We start from the raw sequence: 13,593 nt of genomic DNA on the forward strand, positions 1-13,593 counted from the left end.
TTTATCAATATATTATACTAAAGATAAGCTGAAGAAAGAAGTTGTTGGTTTTATATGCTGGAATAAAAATGAAATAGAAAATCCACAAATACAGGGCTCATTCAGTGTTAACATAAATGACTTTCTCATGCTTACACAGTGAAATGCAAAATATTTTTAAATACTAAAGGCTGATTAAAATTCAGCCTTGCAGCTAATATTAAACTAAAAATTACACCTGGTGTTAAAAGGTTTAGGCCAGGTACCAGCAGCCCACTTGTATAATCCTACTAATCAGAAGGCTGAGAATTGGAGGATCTTAGTTTAAACCCAGCCTGGACAGAAAAGTCTGTGAGATTCCATCTCCAATTAACCAGCAAAAAAAAAAAAGAAGAAGAATAAGAAGAAGAAGTAGGAAAAAGGTAGTAGAATGTCAGCCATGAGCAAGAAAGCTGAGCAAGCATGAAACCCTGAGTTCCTAATCAGGTAGTGGCCAAATAAAACAAAACAAAATAACACAAAAAAGCTCTAAATAAATTGAAGATACGCATCAGTTTCTTATTGTTTCCCTAGCAAATAATTGCAAGTTTCTCCAGTATAAACTTTCATAGTTCTGGTGGGCACCGTCCTTAAATAAGGTTCTCTATGTTAAATAAGGTGTAATGAAGTTTCTTTTTTTCTGGGGAGGCTGCAAAAACAGCTCATTTTGTCTTCTTATGTTTATAAAGGTGCCTATAGTTTTTTTGGCTCAAGGTCCCTTTTCATTCTCCAAGCCAAACCACAGATGGTGGAACTTTTCTTGTATTGCATCGTTCAGACACTGAATTTCCTGCTGTCTCCTGCTTTGATTTTTAAGGACACTTGTGATTTTATCAGCCCACCCAGATTATTCAGGATTATCTCTGCTTTAAAGCCCACTGAACGGTGGACTTAATTCCACCTGTAACTTTAATTCCTCTTCTGCACAGGCCAGGTCTTGGGATTAGGATGTAGACTTCTTTTTGTGGGGGGGGGGGGAATGGAAGTACATTGTTCTGCCTACTAAACACATGGAGATATCTAGATAAAGCTTTAACTGGACAAACCTGTTCAGGAAAAAGACATGAAAAGTATGGGTTTGAACGTCTGATAGGTACAAGATAACAACAATGAAATCAAAAGATCAAGGGAGAAGAGAGACATGGGAACAAGGAAGCAAAGTCACTTAGCAAATATATTATGTCTAACAAGAAACTGTCACAAATTTCTCCCTTGCATTTATCCATGCAGCTGACTGAAACAAAAGGGAGAACTCTATAGAAGCTTTTGAGATAAATATATTGCCAAAAGAATAAGACTGAACTGAAAGAGGACATGGCAGTTCAGAACCTAAAAGAACAGTGAGGCATCAACTGTCATTGGATAGAAACTAGGCTAACATGTTTGTCTACACCCCAAGGGAGGTGTATTCCTTGAGATCTACTTCCAATGGACAAAATGTTATGGAAAGACAGACTCTCCCAGAGGATAAAACCGAGGGCCATGATTTTTATGAACTCAGGCACTTCCTACTGCAGTGTCATTTCAGAGAGGAGCCCTTGATAAAGTTTGTCAGTGAGACTTTAGGGTTGCAACAATCTGACTTCATGAGTATGTTATGCCTCCAATTTTTACACTTTCTAAATGAAAGTTGTTCATGAGATTATCTAAACTCTACTTCCCCACAGTATGTAGAGAAGCTCCATAACTTCCCTTTACAGTTGCACATCTCTTGATCATAGGAATCTGTATCTGGGCCTAGTACAAATACTTTTGCTTTTGCATCACTCTTCATGCAAGACTGCTGGAGATCCAGGATTGTGTGCTTAATGCTGGTTTGGGTTGTCTCCTTTAAGCTGGGGGAAGAAAGGGAGTTTTACCTGGGTGAAGCAGAGAGGAACAAAGAAGGAAGATAGTGATTGTCATCCATGCTGTTCACAGATAACCAGTTCTGATTTCCTGTTCCTCACACAGAAGACTGAATGTCTTCTGACTGAAGGTACTTTGGACTGGGTGGGGAGAAGTTCTGGCCAGTGAACCATCATTTTCAGGTCAGAACACTTAATTCTTAATGGTGTAAGATAGTCCTTAATGACTTAATTCTAATTCTTAATTAAGTGCTTTATTCTTAATTAACACTTAATTCTAAGTCTTAATAGTCCAAGATGCTCCTGCAGTCTCTTCTCCTAGGAGCAGGGATGAAGATGGAGTTTTACTATACTTCCAGAGTTTCTCTCCCAACCCACTTTGGATAAATAACAAGAGGAATAAATTCAGTTTTGTTGTGGCATGGCAAGTTACTCATTCCTGTCACATAAATCAGCCTAAGTAATACAAAACAAATGACTTTTCTTTTTTCACTTTCCAAAACTTTATTCTGAGATGTCATTGAATAGAGATTCCCCTAAGGTTTTAATAAGAATTTATGCACGTGCCTTCTACTTATGCAATAGTTCCAAGAATACAATGTGCTAAGGAAGCAAGCCGCCTATTTATCTGTTACATTTTTTCAATATATAAATTTCAATAAATCTAAATATATATTTGAAAGTGTGAAAGAAGAATTTAGGAAGAAATCAAATTAATTTTACCTAAGACAATTCCATATATCACCACCTCAGTCAGTCAGGGGTTTATTGACTATGTATTATTGGTGTTACTTAACTGTGGAAGAAAAGTTGAAGTGTCAAGTCCATCAATCAAGCAATTCTTGAAGCATTTGGTGGATGTGTAGAAACCCACCCTATGAAGCAACTCCAGGACTGAGACATCTGTTGATTCAGTTGTGAGTCTTACATTATATACAAAGAAAAAAAGCAAAGCCAGGTGCTGGCGGCTCAGTCCTGTAACCCTAGCTACTTATTAGGCTGAGATCTAAGGATCTCAGTTGGAAGACAGCCAGGGCAGGAAAGTCTATGAGATTCTTATCTCCAATTAACTACCCAAAAACTGGATATGGAGCTTGTGGCTCAAAGTGGTACAGTGTAAAGCCTGAGCAAAAAATTTCAGGGACAGTGCCCACACTCCGAGTTGAAGCCCACAATCAATACAACCACAAAAAAAAAAGCATAATTCTCAAATTGCCAAAAAAAAAAAAGCACAGAAACAAAGATCTACTATCAGACATAAGATAGTGAGGAAGGAGTCAGAAATAGAGAAGGAAAGGTCTAAAAGTCACTTCACATCAACACCAAAAGTTTTTGAAAAATCAAGTATAAGAAGATTCAAGGTCTCAGAGTAGAACTTGACTTCTCTGTCATGGGGCATTAGGCATCTGATTCAGAGGCTATGTATATAAGCTAGTCTAAATTAAATGTATTGATTTTAAACAGAAAATATCCATGCTTGAGACTGCCATCAAAATAACTGTTTCTCAGTTGAGCACCGGTGGCTCACACCTGTAATCCTAGCTAGTCAGGAAGCTGAGATCTGAGGATCACGGTTCAAAGCCAGCCCAGGCAGGAAAATCTGTGAAACTCTTATCTCCAGTAAACTACTCAGTGTATTGTGGCTCAAGTGGTAGAGTTCTAGCTTTGAACACAAGGAAGCTCAAGGATAGTGCGCCCAGGCCCTGAGTCCAAGCCCCAGGACCAGCAAAAGGAAAAAGAAACAAAAAAAACTTATTTCTCTGTAGTATAACTTGTATATTTATATGCCAATGCTTTCTCATTCTTAATTTAATAAGAAGACCTCTGCGATTTCATGAGAAAAGACTGGGCTGTCCACACAGGAAGCACTGATCATTAAGAAGCTGAAAAGAGGGCTAAAAGGCAATAATAAACAAGGAAGCAAAAGGAGTAAGAGGAGGAAGAAGAATATGAGCAAGAGAAGAGTGGCAAAAGTGGAAGAGATAATTAGTATTAACAAAATGAGATGTGGGCATTGGCCAGTGTGTCCTTGGGCTAGAGAGAGGGTCATCCAGCCCCAGGACAGCTTTCTTCTTTGTGGTAGTGACAAAAGAACCAATTAAATAAACATGGATGATGTTGAGAAAGACAAAAAGATTTTTGTTTGGAATTATGCCAGTGCCACACCATGAAAAAGGGAGGCCAGTACAAAATTAAGCCTAATATCCATGGTCTACTTGGTCAAAAGACAGGTCAGCATTGAATTCTCTTATACATATGCCTAAAGAACAGAGATAACCCTGGGGAGACGATACACTGATGGAGTCCTTGGAGAATCCCAAATAGTACTTCCCTGGAACAAAAATGGTCTTCACTGTCATTAAGAAGAATGGAGACAAGGCAGATTTGATAGATAATCTCAAAAAAAAGCAACAAATGAGTAATATAAATTGCCTTATTTATTACAAAACAAATGTCTCATGGCTTTTAAAAAGATGTGTAATATAATTTACTTCATCTCTAACATCAGAATTCAGATTATGAATGGCTAACAGAATGTTTTTTGTTGGACAGCTCTAATTTAAATAGAAGTGGTTTATGTGAATATTAAGTTAATATGATCTTTGGAAAAAATAATATAGTCAACTCTGTAAATGTCATTTTTCTCTTTCTGTGATATGATTAGACTTAGTATTGTTCAATTTTTCAAAAAGATAGGGAAAAAGACTATCTCCAAATCTATCAAAGATTGGTCTTATATCCAGTAACTGGTTATGAGAACATGTCTAAATGCTGGGGAAATTTTTTCACTATCTCAGAAACAAGCAAGATTTACATACATTTCAATATTAAAGTCAATGGTTGAAAATGAGGAACAATGTCTGTATTTTTGGTCTTGTTTACACCAATTGATTAGAATTCCCTATACCTGGATTCTACCTTTTACTTCTTAAAAGGCATTTTAGTGAGACTTACCTATAAAAGTCAAATAAAGAATATTTAACACTTCTTGCATTTTAGAGTTCATCAATAAATTCAGATTTTCTTAAAAGTGACCATAAGGTATTTGCTGGAGGCTGAGATCTGAGGATCACAGTTTAATGCCAGCAGTGGTCAGAAAGGAAAGCTCACAAGACTGGTATCTTCAATTAACTACCATAAACAGCCAGAAATGGAGTTGTAACTCTCTAGTAGAATTCTAGCCTTGAGCAAAAAATATTCAAGGTCATTTTCTTCACCCTGAGTTCAGGCCTTAGGACTGGCACAAGAAAGAAAGAAAGAAAGAAAGAAAGAAAGAAAGAAAGAAAGAAAGAAAGAAAGAAAGAAAGAAAGAAAGAAAGAAAGAAGAAAGAAAGAAAGAAAGAAGAAAGGAAGGAAGGAAGGAAGGAAGGAAGGAAGGAAGGAAGAAAAAATAAAATGAGACCAGATAGCTACAATAGCAGCTTAGACTTTACTTTTAGATTCTTTACTAAGACAAACTGTTATAATTCAGGATTTCCTTTAAAGAGCTATTCAGAAACACAAAAATTGTGGAACTACTGCATATGTGTGATTGATAGTAGTGCTTTTTGCCAACTTCTTAGAGAAAAAGATTAAAGTAGAAGGGATAATAATTTGTAAGTTATGTGGCCATAAGACAAAATTAAAGACAAACATTAAAAACAAAAAAATCATAAAAAAATGGATAAAAGCATTTTGTTATTTCCCTTCCCTTCTCCAAATTAGAAAAATGTATAAGCAAGATGCAGGGCACTGGAATCAAATACAGTGAAAACAGGGGTTATGCCATGGGGGAAGAACATACAAAAGAAACAAAAAAATCACATAGTACATTATAAATACATTAAAAACAACAGCAAGAAAGATAAAAGCCTCACCGTTTGACCCATTGTAACAATGAGATGTATAAGACACTATATTGAAAACAAACTTCTCATTATCTTGCCCATGTAATTGTAACCCCTCTGTACAGTATTTTCACAATAAAAAAAGAAAAGAAAAGAAACTTTACAACTTGCTGCAGGGGGAAGGAGCAGGGCTGGGTAGGGACAGTAGGGGGAAAACAAAGGAGGAGGTAACAATGCTCGATAGGAAATGTACTCATTACCTTACTCATGTAACTGTAACCCCTCTGTACAGTATCTCTACAATAAAAAATATACTAAAAATTGATAGAAGCCAAGATTCATCCGTTCTGTAAAGAGTAAAGACCCAATTAAGAATGGTTTGGAGCTGGGCACCAGTGGTTCATGCCTGTAATCCTAGCTAAAATCTGGGAATCTGGTTCCCCACCAGCCAGGGCAAAAAAGTCCCCATGAGATTCTTATCTCCAATTAACCACCAGCAAACCAGAAGTAGTGCTGTGGCTCCAAGTGGTAATGCTAGTGTTGAGCAAAAAGAGCTCAGGAATAGTGTACAGAGGCCCTGAGTTCAAGAGTGCTTTGGCGGGAACTAAGAGAAAGAACCTAAATAGAAGCTGAGGCACCAGAAATGTAAAGCAGGGCACAGGTTTATTGGTGATTAGACATAGTCTAGGAATAGCACAACTGAGAGCAGTCATGCTGGAGTATCCAGAGCAGAGAAAGCTCAGAAAGAAACATCTCCCAGCTGACACCCGCTGGGAGTCCCTGAGCACCCAGCCATTCCTTTTCTGTAAAGAGAAAGGCTTATTACATTTGACACTAAAAACAGTTAAAATATCCTGAAGATTTTTAAAAAATACTTAACATTTTCTCCTTGACAAAGGGAAAAACAGTAGGATATTTTAAAAAAATACAAACAATCCATCTTACATTTATTCCAGATAAGAAATTAAATCAATGCTCTGCTCTCTGAAAAGTAGTTAAGTCTCATTGCTGGACTATAACAACCTTAAGGATATACCTAAAGGTTCATTGCGACAGTGGCATAAAGCATATCATTCCAAACCAACGTTATCTGAACCAAAATTCATCTAAGCTAATAAATTGAAGGGATGCATACACAAAGATGACTTCCTTTAACATTTTCAAAGATAATAGAAGGATAGAGTGGCTGTTTAAACACAAGGAAGCCTGTCAAAATGTTGGCGATGTTACGTTTAGCTGTTTTCTAGGAACAATATCTCATTTGAAATCTTTTTCTCAATTAATGTATGTGTTCTGTTTAATAAAACAAAATATAACATTACAAGCTCCCAAGATGTGAAGACATGTTATTGGGGCCAGAAGGAATATATAAATCTCCCTGATGACTTTTTAAAAATCCTCAGAAACAGCAGCCAGGTTTTGTCAATGATTGTATTCTCATTTGTATATGTACATTTTGCAGTTGACTTGGTTTGTATAGTAAGAGGAGAATTAAAGCCAAAAGACATGCCATGCTGTCTTGGAACTCAGTATCAGCTCTCTGAGCCTCAGTTCTTCATCCACAAAATGGGTCTAACAGTGTATCATAAAAACAACTTTACCTACCTTGCTGAGGAGGACTCTGGTGAATGTAGCAAATTTAAGTGCTTTAACAAGAAACAAGCACAATGGAAATTTAAGGCATGAATTATGATTGATGTTACTGTGATTCCCCCTTTCCATTATAATTATATGACTGGGGCTCCCATGCAGATACTCATAAAAGCTCTATTGTATATTCAAGAAATATTTTGTATATTAGAAAGCTTGTGAGGCAGGCTTCACAGAGGGTTTAGAGATGTCCCAAAACTTAGATCTTCAAGACACACAAAAAATTCACTTATGCCATTACTTTGGGGCAACAGAGAGAATGATAGCACTCAAGCAATTAGGTGGAAATCAGACAGAAAGTAAGAAAAGTTGGTCTAATTATCTCAGTGCTACTTAAAAAACAGTTTGCCACATATCACTGGAGACTCTCATTAAAATACAGATTTTGATTCCATAGGGCAGGAACGGAGTCTGAGAGTCGGCATGTGCCGTAAATATTACACTGTAGTGTTCTGAAAGTCAAATTACATTTATATTAATTGTCCACAAACAATTTCAAATAGCAAATATCTATTCTACTTCAGCTCCAAAGGACTTCTGTGCCAGTATCTGAGCAATGAAATTAGAGCACTGGAACACTAGGGCTGTTTTCAGAATCTGAGAGCACAACTCAGAGCTGCATCTTGGTAATATGTCAGATTTGGTGGGGCTTTTCCCACCTTAGCCCAAGTGCAGGATGTTCTGGAGAAAATGGAAGGAGTGACATTCACATTGGAGTAGGCAATATCAAGACTGATTAAAAAGTAGAAACTCTCTCGGTTGGCAGGGGAGAATATGTCTTCTACACTGAAGCTGAAGCAAAGGATTACTATAGCCAATCAAGAGGAAACTGGACCTCCCACTAAAATCCTTAGACCATCATGAGGAGGCCTTAGGCTGAGATTGCAACAAGACTGGTAGAGAGAATTAAAACATTTATTACTGTCACCATGTGCTTGGTAGGTCCAAGCTGATGTTATTTGGGGGAAAATGTGGATTATGCGATCATCTATATTTTAGTGTTGTTACAATCATCACTCGTAGCAGAATCCTCATTATAAGAGGGCGGTACCTCTGAGATGATCATTTACAATAAGCTTTCCACAAGCAAGGGCACAGGGTTTTTTTGGTGTTTTCTTGGTGAGAGAAAAAGCTAGATACTCAGTTGGAGCACAGTTTATATTACAAATTAATTTTGTGTAATAATGCTCAACATATCTGGCCAAAAAAGAAATGCAAATAGAAACCATATTGAGATTCCACCTTATCCCTGTTAGAATGGCCATTATCAAGAAATCTAATAACAACAGATACTTACAGGGATGTGGCCAAAAGAGAATGCTACCCAACTGTTGGTGGGAGTGCAAACTTGTTCAGTCACTGTGAAAAGCAGTATGGAGGTTCCTCAAAAGACTAAACATAGAGCAATTGACCCTGCAATCCCACTCCTGTGCATTTACCCAAATGACCACAGACAAGGCCACACTAAATCTACCAGCACAACCATGTACATAGCAGCATGTTTTTGTACCGTAGCTAAGATATAGAACTGACCAAAATGTCCCTCAGTAGATGAGTGGATCAAGAAGATGTGTTATATATACACAATAATGTTCTATGCTTCCATCAGAAAGAATGACGTTGCCCCATCCATAAGGAAATGGAAAGACCTGGAAAAAATTTTATTAAGTGAAGTAAGCTAGGCCCAGAAAAAAGTAGGTTGCATGGTTTCCCTTATTTGTAATAATTAGAATATGTCTATGATATTCTTAAAAGGGGATTTCAACAGCTTAATTAATTGCTAAGTGCATAGTGCCTTATATAATGAAGTGTATCAACATGAACTCCAAGAATTGGAAACAAGATGTTCTTATTATGTCCTGTATACAGTTACTTCTTTTTTTCTCTGTTTTAGTTTTCTGTACCCTTTGTCTTATATCTAAGTTTAGCTGATCTGTGGAAGAGAAAGAGAATCACAGAAACAGTAGGACAAAGGATGAACTAATGCAACAACGATACTCACTTGACATGATATTGGAAATGAACTATATAACTTGGGAGGGAGAGTTTTAGGGAGGGGGAAGCAGGAGAAAATGAGGGAGAGGCAAGGGGTAACAGTGTTTAAAAAGATATGTACTTAAATTACCTTACTTATGTAACTGTAACCCCTCTGTTCATCACCTTTACAATAAAATAAAAAATTAAATTTTGTATAAGTAATGTATAAACACTTAACAAATAGAATTACCAGGGGAATGAGTATAATTCAGTGATCTTATGTATTTCTCATATCGAAAGATAATTGACCAAAAAGAAAGATGGGTAAAGAAGAAGAAAAAAAGAGGGGTTAGAGTGAATTTGCAAAGAATTCAGATGGCCAAGGAAACCAAAATTGTAAGCAATGAGAAGCCATCAAAACAGGTGTTTTCTAGAACTTCTCATATACTTAACCCTTCCAAATGGGATAATCTGTCCTAAAGAATCATGCTTGTTCTCCTCATAAACCATAAATTATATCCAAATAGATGTCTACCATGCTGTCTCAACAAGCCAAATGTAGATTCACAAAAATAAAAGGATGCAGAGCTACAGCCTGAAAAAATACACACACACACACACTCACACACACACACACGCACACACACACACACACAAAACATATACATAAACGTGTTAGATAATATAGCATATACATACACATACATAGTTTCTAGTCCCACAGTAACCATTACTAATGAATGTTTCCTATACATAAGTATTATTTATTCCTATGTTATTGACTTCTATACATCCAACACAATGTTAGACATGTAAAGTAGCATCCCGCTTACTGGCATAGACATTAAGAAACATGCCTGCCATTATGAACTTCACAATATAATGTGGCCAGGAATCATTATCAACAAACATGACATTCGATAGAGTTTTAAAAAATAAAAAAAAAATCAAGAATCTGAGCTAGTAGCAGAGAGGACCTGCCTTAGACTGTGTGATCTAAAAAGATAGTCGTTCCTTAGGACATGCTAGAAAAGGAGGAAAAGGGGAGCAGTTTTAGAAGACAGAAATCATAAAGCCTGAGGCAGGAAAGATATTGATGTTCAAAAATCTGAACAGAGGTCAACCTACTTTCAACCATTAAGCAGTACATGCCAAACACAGCTTCATGAAGGAAATAAAAGGCTTGTTTATTTGTTCTCAATTCAAAGAACACTTATTTATCAACTAGTCCATCAAACTCTCTATTAAAACAGGACAAACAAGTCCATGTCGAGTTTACATTCAAATGAGAAGCTACCTACTCACGATGTATGTCATGTCAATCTAAAAGTCACCTGAAGTAGGAGTGGACTATGTGCTTTCCAAGGTATTTATTTTACCATCATTATCCCCAGAAATTTTTCGTTGAAAAATTAGCTATATGATTTCAAAATAATACATGCGCTGAAGCACATATTTAAAATAATTCAAAATATTAAAATGTGTTCCAGATTTTGAATAAGTTTATTTAAACTGGTAGTGTGTGTGTGTGTGTGTGTGTGTGTGTGTATAAAAAGTTTGAAGGAGGGCTGGGAAGGTGGCTCAGTGGTAGACCGCTTGCCTTGCATGCCTGAGGCCTTGGGTTCAATTCCTCAGCACCACATAAGCAAAAAGAAAAAAGCCGGAAGTGGCGCTGTGGCTCAAGTGGTAGAGCGCTAGCCTTGAGCTGAACAGCTGAGGGACAGCGCCCAGGCCCAGAGTTCAGGCCCCACGACCGGACCCAAAAAAAAAAGTTTGAAGGAAAAATAAGTTATACTGACTGTATCTTGCAGTTTACTCACCTTGAAACTTGCAAATACTAGCCATAGTTTCAGGTTTCTTTCATTATGTCATGACTAACCCATTCATTAAGTAGTTTACTATGTTTTATGTGCAAAATTCTGTTAGAATCAACAGATTATGAATTTCCTGAGGGAAACACTATTTTCAATAACTTAAGGTACAGATTCATTGATGTAGTTGGATTTTTTTAAGATCCTAAAATATGTCTAGGGTCTTTTATAGATCAAAGTTGTATGATTAACTTGAAAGAATTTTTTACTACTTTCTCTTCACATGAGATTTTTCAAATCCTGGCTGTGTTTTACAAAGAACATGACCTATTGCCACCCACATTTCCCTTGGCCCTGTGTAAAAATAAGAGCTAAACAGTGAAGCTTTCCCCAGTAGGTAATTTGAAGTTAACTCATTCTTCTTTCTATAACCAATAAACTTAATCATTTCATATCAATATAATTAAATTAAGACTCCTTGATATCACTTGGCATACAGATTATGATTCCTGTGACAAATGAAATCCATATACTAGCTATGTTTTCTGACCAAATATATTTTGAGAGACATTTTTTATTCTTATAGCTGAAAATTTCTTAAAGAACCTAAGACCAAGAATGATCTTTTTATTTTCCTCTAAACTTCTTTCAGAGTAATTCATACTCATGTATAGGTAGAAATCTTATATTATTACCAAACAGCATGATCATTCCATTTGAACACTGGCTGCATTGAGTGAAGCACACAATATCTTTTATCCTTCAGACTTCTATTTTTACTGAGCATTATAACTTTTTGCTCTAACAATTGAATCTTAAAAATCTCCATGTAGCCACAGGTGAAATCCTCGGTCAAGTTAACACATTTTACATAGTACTAGAAATTTATTTTTGAAAAGGAAGTAATGCACCTATAAATTGGGGCCACTAAATATTGACTGTTTGCTTTTTTAGAACATCAAAATAGGCATGCACACATTTTGGCATGACTTACTTGAATTTTTCCAAGTTTGACTTAGGTTTTGCACTCAAAATTTGTATCACTTTTCAATATAATACATACCCGATCTTCAACACTTGTCTCTTAGAAGCTCCCAGTTTTCCATCAATACCATAATTACTGCAAAAAATGAGTGTGGAAATAGCAGGGCTCTGAAGTGGCTGTCTTCTCTTTGGTCGTTAACTCTGCATAGTTCTTGTGTTTGTCTAAGCTCAAGCTAGTCACTATATACCAACTGAAGCAGCACTCATTCTGAAATAAATCATAGCTGAGCAACTGGCTTATATTCAGAACATAATAAACCAACAGTTTAAACCCTTCACTCTTGCTGTAGAGTCATCTGCATGAACTTTACTGATCTCCACCCATTTATTCATTCAATCAATAAATATTTATTGATCATCTGCTCTGTGAACATTATCACATATACAGACTATAGTAGATAAATATGTATGACCCATTTCCCAAGAGGCAATCACATCAATGTAAAGTTAGAGGCATTAATTTAATCAATTACTTATGAAGCGTAAGACATGATTCTAGATCCTAGATCCTGAAAATACAGTAGTGGCTACCACTAGTAGACTACCAAATCCCCTATATCATAGAGTTTACTTGTTAATCAAGAGGTAGACATCAACAGAAAATATATAAGATAAATTCAGATGCATAAAGGAGCTATAGGGAAAATAAGCAAGTATGATTTGATAGTATATGTGTGTGTTTGTCCCCATAGACTGAGTAAGAAGGGATGCTATCTCCAAGTAGGCAGTAATTGAGGTGACACTAGATGAAGAATAAAGGAGACAGTTGATCTAAAATCCTAGGGAACATGGTCTAGACCACAAAGAAATGTGAGGTGTTTGAGAGAATTGAAAGGAGAGTGTTGTTGTAGCAAAGCAGTGGCCAAGAAAGTATCAAGAGTGACTATACAGAGGCTAGATGATGTATTCTATATAGGTCTTGGTAGAGAATTTGGATTGTTTTCAAAAAATTCATTATTAGGGAAGAATTTGAGGAACATATTTTTAAGAAAATTTCTGAGCATTGTGGTAGGTGCTACTACTTACTGAGGTGAGAAAATTATAGGATATCTTAGCTATGGTAAATAATGCTGCAATAAACATAGTCAGGCTGGTAGCTTTAGTGTGATCTTGTTTATGATCACTTGGGTAAATGCCCCAAAGTGGAATTTCTGGGTCATAGGGGAGCTCTATGTGGAGTCTTTTGAGGAACCTCCATATTGCTTTCCAAAGTGGTTGAACAAGTTTACACTCCCACCAACAGTGCAGTAAGGTTCCCTTCTGTCCACATCCTCTCCAGCATCTGTTGACATTAGAGTTCTTGATTATAGTCATTCTAACTGGGGTGAGGTGATATCTCAATGTTGTTTTGATTTGCATTTCTTTTATGGCTAGGGAGGTTGAGCATTTCTTCATGTGTCTATTGGCCATCCTTCTTTC

This window comes from Dipodomys ordii, unplaced genomic scaffold, assembly GCF_000151885.1.
Source record: "Dipodomys ordii isolate 6190 unplaced genomic scaffold, Dord_2.0 Scaffold53, whole genome shotgun sequence".
Lineage (NCBI taxonomy): Eukaryota > Metazoa > Chordata > Mammalia > Rodentia > Heteromyidae > Dipodomys > Dipodomys ordii.